Raw genomic sequence first — 12,113 nt, forward strand, 5'->3', positions numbered from 1 at the left:
CAATTAAAGGTCTTTAGGGAAAATACTGGCCTTTAGAAAAGAGAGATATCTGAGGAAATTGAACTATAGACCAGAGGAATGTAACTAGGAATAAAATTAGTATCCAGTAGAATCTCCTGCACTCCATATTCCTAGATCTTTTCAACCCATGCCAAGCCACTGACTAACTTTCTCCATTCAGAGCATGTAACCACTAGTGATGCAGAGAGAATTCTGTAGCTTTAGAGATATGGAGTACGTAATGGTATCCACTGTGTCATAGCAGATGGACCTGGAAAGGAACCCTCGAATCTGGTCATTGTAAGGAAAGCTGTTCAGCAGGTAGGCCATGGCAGTTCTCAGTGACATCATAAATAGGACCTCCATGAAAAAATCTGTTGTAACTTGGACAGCCCTACCTTCTTCTGTGATGTAACAAGTGTTGTCCTGACAGGAACTGCCTCTCAGATATTGCTTCAGTACCTCTCCCCTTTACTAATTGGCCACTAATTCAGAGTAAATAGCCATTTGGGAAAGAGAACAAACAAGATGAAGAGATCACAGGTGGGGAGAAGGAAGCTTAGCTTTTGTCTTAGTATAAAAAAATGAAGAAATAAGTGGTACTTGGGAAAGCTCAGAGAGCCCTTGGTAGGGGGTGAATGGTATTGCTGAAGAGATAGACTTGATCTGAGCCTTGCACATATGGTAATCAAGAGTTGGAAGCTTCACAGAAGCATCTGGACTTCCCAGTTCTTATAGTTCTGAGATGTCAGAGGGTTTTTATCATTCATTTCTTTATTCCAAATCCAAGAGTTGGAGAGTGCACAGTTGTTTTTCTGATAGCTATGGCCTTTATTCTATTTGTCCAAAGTAAAGGTTCTAAAGAAGAAGGGGTGGTCAAGTATTGTGTCCTCAGCTGAGAGTAAACTCCTCCAAGCTTTGGGTACCTATTGTGCAGTTTGTGTCTGACACTGATATCTGGGAGAGAGAAGTGCTTCTAGATGAGACTTCAACATCTTTGTCTTTCCACTAGTATTACTCTGAATACCACTTTATATTTTCGAGTAAATAACTGTGATTAGTTGATAGTTTTCCTTAATTTTATATCTTTATTGTTTTATTTGTTTTATCAAATTTTAGTGTTTTTAAACTGGATGAGTCTATATTTACATTTAAAATATTATTTCCTTTCTCAGTTTCCTGCCCATAAGATCACTACCTGTTCATAATCCTTTCTTCTCTAACCATACTTCTGCCCCTTGACATTCCCTTGAGCTGAGAGACAAACCAAGGTAGGACCAAGGGCTTCTCCTTCCATTGGTGCCAACAAGGCCATCCTCTGCCACATATGCATTTGGAGCCATACATCTGTCTGTCCATGTTCATTCTTTGAATATTGGTTTAGTACCAGAAAGCTCTGGTTCATTGACAATGTTGTTCTTTTGGTGTTAACAGCACCTTCAACTATTGTAATCCTTTCTCAAAATCTACCAACAAGATGTCCATTTTCAGTTCACTGGTTTGCCACTAACATTCACTTCTGCATTTGACATGCTCTAACTGTGTCTCTCAGGAAGTATCTATATATCCAGTTCCTGGTAGAATTCACTTCTTAGCTTCATAAATCTTATCTTGTTTGGGTGGCTGATATATATATATATATACTTTTGGTGGCTCCAACAGTTATGAAGTTAGGGGGAATTTTAATATGGATTCAGTGCAACTAGGACAAGAATGTAGAATCCACAAATTACAATGGCAAATAGATTCCCTCCTGTTCTTATGAAACTATTGAAGTTTAGGTTTCCCTGGTCCTGAAGTCATTCTTATCACTTCCCATCCTTCTCTATCTAATATTTGGCCTCAGGTAAGAATCATGGTAAAACATCCAAAAACCTCAAATCTAACCCTGAAACAATGGAACAGAGATATTGAAGAACCGAGATCAAAAGGGACCTGAGAACCAAATTCTATACTCTGTGTGGTCATATGCTTTACTGTTATCTGGGAATTTTTGGATGAAATAGAAATTTGGAGTTTACCACTTGAAGTAGGTACACCCTATTTACACTGTTATAATCACTCTAGAGCTGGGCGCCTTTGTTGAGAAAATCATTGCAGAAAATAGTAGTGGAAAAGAGAATTTTTGAGTACACATTCAGGAATAAGTATAAAGTCACCTATCAAGAAATATACAATAAAAATTGAAATACACATGCATTCAATTAAAGGTCTGTAGGGAAAATACTGGCCTTTGGGAAACAGAGAAAACGAAGAAAATTGAACTGTGTGTCAAGGGAATGAACCTGAGAAAATATTATCTAGAAGAATCTTCTAAACTCCTGTTCCTAAATCTTAGACCATGACTAACTTTTCCATTCATAGCATGTAACCACTAATGAAGCAAAGATAAGTCACTAGCTTTAGAGAGATGGAGTACGTAAACATTTCCTGTCATGCACCCAACCTCTCGCCAGCAAGAACGACGCGCGGACACCAGTATCCTTCTGCAGCAAAGCGTTTATTGCATCTTGAAGAGGAAGAGACGGAGCCACATATGGTGCTGCTTATATACACCCTAAAGTGGTGTGTCCACCCCTTATTGGTCGCTTACCCATGATCTCATTGGCACGCCCTGGGGTGGGCAAAGTCTTGGCGTGAACACACTCTTGCACATTCGCACACAGCTAGTTTCCTGAAAGGAAGTCTGGATGGCGCAGCGAAGCCAGCACCATCTTGTAATGGCGAATGCTTTTGCCGCTTTCCACGTGGGGCACAGCGGAAGCCAGAGCCATCTTGTGATGGCGAATGCTCTCGAGGCTTTCCACATCTTCCACTTTTTGTTTTACTAGAACGAGGCTTGTCTAGGCCTCTGCAGTTACATTCATCTGTTGTGGCTCCTGTCTTAGGTCATTCCTCTAATGTCACAGCCATATCCGTCGTAGGTTAACCCTTTGGCCACCGGGCTCCATGTCTTAGATTGGTCTGTGCATAAGGAAAGTTGCCTGTCTCTGGATACCGCAGTGCTGTGTGACAGTAACTGCTAAATGACCTAGGGCGAACTCTACAATAGAGGTCAGCCAGAAAATGAGTTATTGGGGAAATCATGATCACCTTATCGTGTGCAATGAGGAAACCTCAGCAATGTAGAAGGGCTGATTAAAGAATCATTGAATCTCTCTTATCCTAGTGCAATGGATCCACAAATCCATGGATTGCAAGAGCAGAGAACTCAGACGCTGACTAATTCCTGAGCATAGATAACCAAATTCCAGTGGAGGCCCCTTGTTCAATGGCCACAAGTGCTTGAGTGACAATGACCTTGTCATGTTTCTGTTGAGATCTGAGTTTGTAAACCAAACATAGCATGAACACTAATCCACAGCATATGGCTGTACCAAACAGAGCAACCCCCACCCATTCTTTGAAGTACTAGGAACCCAAATCCAAAGAGGCAGTGTGAGGGCTAGAGGTAGTTTCCGAGGGATCCATCCGCGAGTCATTTCTAGGCGTCAGAATTATTTGTTTCAGTCGTTCCAGTAGCCAGAATGGGTTGTCTTCTTCATGCAGGAAAACACAAACAGCTCCCCTGGATCTTATTAAAATAGGTTCTAGGCCTTTCCATAGACCAGTCAAAACATCTTTCCATTTTACCATCTCTTTTGGTCTATCAGGCTCTGAACAGTGATGTTCAGCCGCAGTATGGCCTTGGGCATCAGTATTTAAAAAATTAAGGGTGAAGAGTGCCATGGAAACTGTTACTCTTGGTACTGGGGGTAGAGCCTCCTTGACTCCCCCTTTTTGTTTAATTAAATAGGATTTGAGAGTGCGATCGGCACTTTCTACAATTCCCTGTCCTTGAGGATTATACGGGAAACCAGTCAGATGAGTCACATCCATCTGGTGGCAGAATTGTTGAAATTTTTGAGAAATATAAGCTGGTCCATTGTCTGTCTTAAGGAGTTTGGGTTTACCCCAATCACTCCACGCCTCGAGGCAATGTTGAATTACATGCGAGGCCTTTTTCCCCTGTTAGAGGTGTAGCAAACATGATGCCAGAGCATGTATCAATAGAAACATGCAGATACGGAAGTCTTCCAAAAGAAGGGATATGAGTAACATCCATTTGCCAGACCTGTAGCAGTCGGATTCCTTGTGGATTAACTCCCACATGGGGTACAGGCAGGAATTGACAACAACTTTGATGTTGGGTAACTATCTCCCTAGCTTCTTTTCTAGTCAAAGCAAATCGGCAGCGTAAACTTTCAACTGTCACATGTAATTGTCTGTGAAATTCTCTTGCTACCTCTAACTGGGGGGACAAGGCTACTGCAATCACTCTTGTAGCTTGGTCTTCTAGGTCATTTCTGCGGGACATTTGAACAGGAAGGCCTGAGTGAGCTCTAATAGGTGTATATAAATACAGGGGATCTCCTGCCAAAAAGGGTAGATTGGATTTGTTGAAAAATCTGAGCAAGTTTACTGGAAGGCCTGAGTAGTCCAGCCACCTCAAGAACCTTAACTGCATTAACCACATAGGAGGATTCTGAAACAATGTTAAGCGGGCCTGGGAAGGCTTCAAGGACCTCCAGCACCACTAAACATTCTACAACTTGGGGTGAGGTTTCATTATATTGCTTATATTCTACCTTATTATTGACCACATAAGCACCTACACCAGTTTTTGACCCATCTGTATACACTACAACCCCATCAACAAGTGGTTCCTGAAACATTATGTGTGGGAACACAGTGGCTTGGCTTAAGGCAAATTATAGGATCAGGTGTTTTGGATAATGATTATCAATCTGTCCAGTAAAGGAAGTAACTAACACTGCCCAAGCATTTGAAGTAGAAGCTAATGTTTGAACCTAAATTGCTGTGTATGATATTATCAAAATTTTGGGTTCTTTCCCAAAATGTGTAACAGCTGGTTTCAACCCACGGAGTGCAAGCTGAGCAACCGCATCTGGATACCAGTCAATAATCTTAGCAGGAGATGCATTGAGATGGATCCACAATAAAGGCCCATTCTGCCACAAGACAGCAGTTGGTAATTGTATAGTTTTGAAAACACATAAATCAAAAGGCTTGGTTTCATCAATGCGCTGTAATTGAGCATCCTGTAAGCCACTTTCTACAACTTGTAAGGCCTGGTTTGCGACTGGCGTCAATGTTCTCGGAGAGGAGATGTCAGGATTCCCTTCCAATATATCAAATAAAGGTTTCAACTCATCAGAGGGAATCTTTAAAAATGGTCTCAGCCAATTTATATCTCCCAATATTTTTTGGAAATCATTTAAGGTATGTAAATGGTCTCTGCGAGTCTCTAATTTCTGAGGAACTATTTTTCAGGATAAATGACCGATCACAGAAATAAGCCAATTTCTGAAATTTGAACCTTTTCTGTAGCGACTTGTAGTCCCCATGAGCCAATGTTTTGATTAAGATGGGATATGAGGTCTGTAAGGCTGTTAAATCTCTATGGCACTTAAGAATATCATCCATGTAATGGATCAAAAGCAAAGATGGAAATTGCTTCCTTATAAGTTCAAGAGCTAGTTGCACATATAGTTGCACATAGCAGGGCTATTGGACATGCCTTGAGGCAGGACCTTCCACTGAAATCTCTTATCAGGTTCAAGATGATTAACAGCTGGTATAGTAATTGCAAACCTCTGTCTGTTTTGTGGGCACAAGGGAATGGAAAAGAAACGGTCTTTAATATCTTTAATTATTATCTTCCATTGTTTAGGTAAGGCAGAGAGCAAGGGTAGGCCTCGTTGGATTGAGCCAAATAAACGCATCAGTGCATTAATAGCTCTCAAATCATGGAGAAGTCTCCACTTTTCTGATTTTTTTTCTTTATCACAAAAATAGGAATATTCCATGGTGAAATAGAGGGTTCTAAATGACCAAACTGCAATTGTTCATTAACTAACTTAGTGGCAGCTTCCAATTTTTCAGAGGATAGAGGCCATTGAGGAATCCCTGTGACTTCCTCTGTAAGCCAGGGTATGGGCATAGAACCCTTAATGGCCCCTAGGAAAAACCCAGGCCATGCCTTCCTACATTACCTTCTTGTGGGACTGGTTCTAATCTTCCTTGTTCTTTTTTTCCTAATCCCTTCCCTTCCTTGTAACCCATTCTCTTCATAATCTCAACAGCTTGTTGAGAATACTCATTGGTCAATGTCGGTCCTAGATCCTGTAAGATGTCCCTCCCCCACAGGTTAACAGGAGGAGGGAGGACGTAAGGAATTAACCTTCCTGATTGGCCTTCTGGAGCATGCCAGATCAAGGAACGTGAACAGATAGTGGGGCTGGCCTCATACCCTAATACTTGTAAGGAATAGGATGATTGAATGACAGGCCATGCCTTAGGCCACCAGCTGGAGGAGATAATACTCTTATCAGCCCCTGTATGTAGAATCCCCATAAAGATTCCCCTTCTATATTCAACTCTAAAGACGTCTGGAATTAAGGTCCATCATTAAATAAGCATAATCCGTCCCAGAAGAGCCAAACTTCGCGGTGTCTCTAGGGACGCCAGAAGAAGGAAAATGATCATGTAAACTTGAAAGGATAATCAATTGAGCAATCCTGTCACCTGAGGAGATGGAAAAAAATGCCTTGAGGGCAAGAGCAGAGAACTTGAAGTTCGCCCGTTTAATTTTGATCTATTATTCCAGAGTGAACAATAAGTCCCTTTAAGGTTAAAGACGATCGACCCAAAATAAGGTCGACACTTCCCACGGATAAGGGGCCTTTGTAGTCAGTGGGGACAGGTTGTACACCCATCTGTGGATTTAGCTTGAATTGGGTGGTGGAACGGAGGTCCTCTCCTGTTGAGCCTATTGTAGCTCTGTGGACCAAGGTGTCCACTTGCTGTGAGGTGGAATCCCATATGTTTTGGGGCCCTGAGATTTGGGGGCCAGATACTCGTTTTTTCACCCCATTCTGCCTGGGAAGGACCAGGCTGAATTAGCCTGCCTCTGATATCTTTAACTGAGCAACACTCACTGGCCCAGTGATAGCCTTTCACACACTTAGTACACAGTCCTGGTGCTCTCCTCTTTGTGAGGGCCTGACACTCTTCTTTCAGATGTCCTGGTTTTCCACAGTTATAGCAGACCCTCCGATCACCTGTATCTGAGTGCTTTTGGCCCTGTAGGATAGCAACTGCGAGGCCAGCATTAGTAAGCAGGCCTCCAAGTTCTTGGCAAACTCTCAGCCAGTCCTGTAACCCTTTGAAATTACTAGGTGTAATAGCTTCTCTGCATTCCTGTGTGGCTTGTTCATATACCAACTGCTCCACTAAAGGTTATTGCCTGTTCAGTGTCTCCAAAGATCCTGCCTGCTGCCTCTGTCATCCTAGCCACGAAGTCTGAGAATGGGCTGCTGGGGGCCTTGTATAACTTTGTTAAGTGTCCCCCAGACTCTCCCTTCCTGGAAAGTGCCTTCCATGCCTTAATGGCAGCAGTGAAGATTTGAGTGTATGCTCCCCAGTTATAATTTGATTATTGGCATACTGCCCTTGTCCTGTTAACAGGTCAAGTCTCCAATCTCTCTGATCGCCTTCAGCAATGGCATTGACTTTGGCCTGTCCCTGAGAGGCGTCATACCACAAGGCTTTCCATTCCATATATTGTCCCATATTAGGGAGCGCAGCCTTCACTGTTCTCTGCCAGTCTCCTGGAGTCACGGCCAGAGTAGCAAGCCTCTCGACTTGAGAAATGGTGAAGTAGGCACTAACTCCATTGTTATGGATCGACTTGGCAAGTTCCTTAGTTTGAATATATTCTACTGGTGCGTGAACACGGCCTCCATCAGCATCCTCAAACACCAGAAATGCCTGCTGTATCTTTTGTGTTCATCTTTAGTGAGAAAGGAATCTGAGTGAAATCTTTCCATATAAAGTGGAGGGGCGCTGGGGCTTATAGGCCAGAAAACTGCATGGTTTCCACCTCCCACTTTCTTCTGTCTTTTACCCAACCTGTTAGCTCATCGTTCATCTGGGTGGTATCTTTCTTCTTCATAGACAGCTAGCTCATCTTCTAAATCCTCTTCCTCAGAGGGCCTAAGCTCGTCTGTTTCTGAACTATCAAGCCCCAAAGCCTCTAACTCCTTTACCAGATAAAGGCTTTTCTTTTTCGGGGCTTTCTCCTCCTTTCCCTGTTTCTCTCCCGGGGCGTCCTTTCCCCTATTTCTCGATTCCTTGGATCTAACGTCCTAGAAAGGGCCTTTTTTCTTAGATGTACATTTTCTCTTTGAGCTCTTTAATCTTTCATTCTGCTCTATTTGTGACATGCTGTCCTGTAACCCCCCTAATGCCCCCTGTCCTGCTATTACTGTTGAGTGGCATTTCTCAATTTCTAGGTACGACTTCTGACTGTTCCTAGTGGCAGCCGCAAAATTGAAAACCAAAAGAGAAAGAATGAGCGCTGCCAAAACGATAACAAAAGCTTCCACCGCATCTTCTAATGGGGGAGACAGATGAGAGAGATGAAGACCAAACATGCCTCTCAGATCTTACCTTCTCATCCTGCAGTTCTGGACCCTCTCCGCAAACGGAGGGTCTCCTCGGCCCCGGCAATGGTGAGGCATTATTTCCGGGTTTCTGCACCAAATATCGTACGCCCAACATCTCGCCAGCAAGAACTACGCGCGGCCACCAGGATCCTTCTGCAGCAAAGTGTTTATTGCATCTTGAAGAGGAAGAGAACGAGACCCAGAATGGCACTGCTTATATACACCCTAATGTGGTGAGTACATGCCTGATTGGTCGCTTACACATGATCTCATTGGCATGCCCCGGGGTGGGCAAAGACTTGGAGTGAACACATTCTTGCACATGCGCACACAGCTAATTTCCTGAAAGGAAGTCGGGATCACACAGCGGAAGCCAGGACCATCTTGTAATGGCGAACGCTATCGCGGCTTTCCACATGGAGCAAAGCAGAAGCCAGCGCCATCTTGTGACAGCAAATGCTATTTTGGCTTTCCACAATTTCCGCTGTGTCACAGAAAACATACTTGGAAAGGGCACCCTCAATCTGGTCAATGTAAGGAAAGCTCTTTAACAGATAGGCCATGGCAGGTCTTAGAGACATCATCATTAGTTCATTCCTGAAAAATCTCTAGTTTCCTGGAGAGACAAAGCTTCTTCTGTGATGGCACAAATATTGCTGTGACTGCAACTGATATTTAGATGTTCCTTCATTACCTCTAGGGTTTACTAATTGGCCTCTAAGTCATTTGGGAGTGAGAAAAATGAAGATGAAGAGATATGAGAAGTTAATTAAGCTGGCTTTCTGTCTTGGTAAAAAAAAAAAGAAAGACATATGTGGTCCTCGGAAAGTTCAGTGAGGCCAAGATAGGAGTTGTGTGGTATCGCTAAAGAGATATCCTTGATCTGAACCTTCCACATATGGGAATCATGAGCTGCAAGCCTCTCAGAAGCATCTGAACTTCGCTGTTCTTATGGTTCCTAAAATTCAGAGAGTTTATATCATTCATTTCTTTATTACAAAAGCCAAGTATTTTGAAGAGCACAATTGTTATTCTGAGCTCATGACCTTTACTGTTTTTGTCAAGAAGAAAGGTACTAACGAAGAATGGAAGTACAAATATTGTGTTGCTAAACAACATGCTTTGGACACCTATAGTGAAGTTTTTGTCTGACACTAATATTACCGAGACAGAAGTGCTTCTAGTTGAGACTTCATCATCACAGTCTTTCCACTAGTATTACTCTACCACTTCAGATTTACGAGTCAATATGTGTGATTACTTGGCAGCTTTTACTTTAATTTATATCTTTCTTTTTTTATTTTATAGCAAATTTTATTGCTTTTTTTAAACTGGATGTTTCTATATTTAAATTTCACATATTTTTTTCCCAGTTTTCTGCCATAAGATCCCTACACATTCCCATTTACTTGTTCTCTACCCAGCCTTTCTCGTGAATTACATTACCTTGAAATGAAAGATGTACAAGGGATTACAAGGGCTTCTCTTTCCAATGTTGCCCAAAAAGTCCATCCATTGGCACATATGCATTTGTAGACATACCTCAGTCCATGTACTTTCTTTGTATATACGTATAGTACGAGAAAGCCCTGGTTCATTGGCATTGTTGCTCTTATGGGTTTGAAAGTACCTTCAGCTCTTCTAATCATTTTTCAAAATTTACCAAGAACAGGTCCGTTTTCAGTTCACTGGTTTGCTACTAGCATTCACTTCTGTATTTGACATGCTGTACCTGTGACTCTCAGGAAATAACTTTTTCTGGTTCATGGCCGAATGCACTCCTTACCTTCATCAATCTTATCTAGTTAGTTTGGCTGATGTATATACATGATTTTGGTGGCTCCTACACCTATTTGGTTAAGTTGAAAGTTAACATAGGTTCTGCACAACTATGTCAAGAATGTAGAATTCACAAATGACAGTTTCATATAATTCTGTTTCTGTGAACCTATTGAAGTAGATGCTTTACTGCTCCTCAAGGCATGTTTCTCCCTGCACATCATCCAGTATCTTAGGATTGGCCTGAAGAAAGAATCATGTTGAAACATCCTAAACCCTCAAGTCTAGCCATGGAAAACTGGAAGCTACGTAGTGTAGTACTGTTATCAAATGGGACTAGAGAACCGAATTCAATAGTGCAAAATGTCCTTTGTTTTCCTGATGTCTGGAAATTTTTCGTAAAATAAGAATTTGGGAGTTTATCATTTGAAGTAGGTTCACAGTATTTACACTTTTATAATCACTGTATAGCTGGACTCACTCGTGACAAAAATCAAGAAAATGGAATTGGACAACAAAATTTTTGAGTACACATTGAGGAATATTTACAAAGTCCCTCATCAAGGAATGTACAATAAGAAATTGAAATACAATATTCATTCTATTCAAGGTCTGTAGGGTAAGTGTTGACCTTTGAGAAATGGAGAAACCCTAGAAAATTGAACTGTATGTCACAAGAATGAACCTGTTACATATAGATTAAAAATATTATCTAGAAGAATCTCCTACACTCCATGTTCCTAGATCTTTTCTACCCATACCAAGCCCCTGACTAACTTTCTCCATTCAGAGAATGTAACCACTAATGAAGCAAAGTGAAGTATCTACTTTAGAGAGATGGAGTACATAAAGGTTTCCTCTGTGTCAAAGGAGACACACCTGAAAAGGGCACCCTAAAATCTCGTTAATGTAAGGAAATCTGTTCAGCAGGTAGGCCATGGCAGTTCTCCCTCACATCATCATTAGGCTCTCCCTGAAAACTCTCTTGTAACCTGGAGAGCACTGGCTTCTTCTGTGATGTCACAACTGTTGTCATGACTGCAACTGTCTCTCAGATATCCTTCAGTACCTCTAGGGTTTACTAATTTACCTCTAATTCAGAGAAAATTAGAGAGTGATAACAAAGTGGATGATGAGATTGGAAATGAGGGGAAGGAAGCTGGCCTTCTGTCTTGGTATAAAAAACAAGGAAGAAATATGTGGTCCTTTGGAAAGCTCAGTGAGTCCTTGGTAGGGATTGAGAGGTATCTCTGAAGAGATAGTCTTGAAACAGGGAAACAGGAGTTGGGAGACTCTCAAAAGCTTCTGGACTTCCCTGTTCTTATGGTTCCTGTATGTCAGAGGGTTTATATCATTCATTTCTTTATTCGAAAACCAAGTGTTATGAAGGGCACAGTTGAATTCCTGAGAGCTCATGACTATACTCTTTTTGTCAAGATGAAAAGGTCCTAAGGAAGAAGGGAAAAACAAGTATTTTGTCCATAACTCAAGTTAAACTCCTCAATGCTTTGGAAACCTATGGTGCATTTTGTGTCTGACACTGATATCTGCGAGAGAGAATTGCTTCTAGTTGAGACTTCATCATCTCAGTCTTATACTAGTATTATCTTGAATACCATTTCAGATTTCTGAGTCAATATGTGAGATTACTTGGCAGCTTTCTTTTCTTTCATTTTTTTTTATATTTTAGCCATTTTTTTCTTTTTTAACTAGATGTTTCTACATATACATTTAAAATATTTCCTTTCCAAATTTCCTGCGCATAAGTACCCTAATCGTTCCATTACCTTCTTCTCTAACCAGCCTTTCTGCCGCATGAAATTC

The sequence above is a fragment of the Rattus norvegicus genome, chromosome Y (genome assembly GCF_036323735.1).
Source record: "Rattus norvegicus strain BN/NHsdMcwi chromosome Y, GRCr8, whole genome shotgun sequence".
In the NCBI taxonomy this organism is placed as follows: Eukaryota; Metazoa; Chordata; class Mammalia; order Rodentia; family Muridae; genus Rattus; species Rattus norvegicus.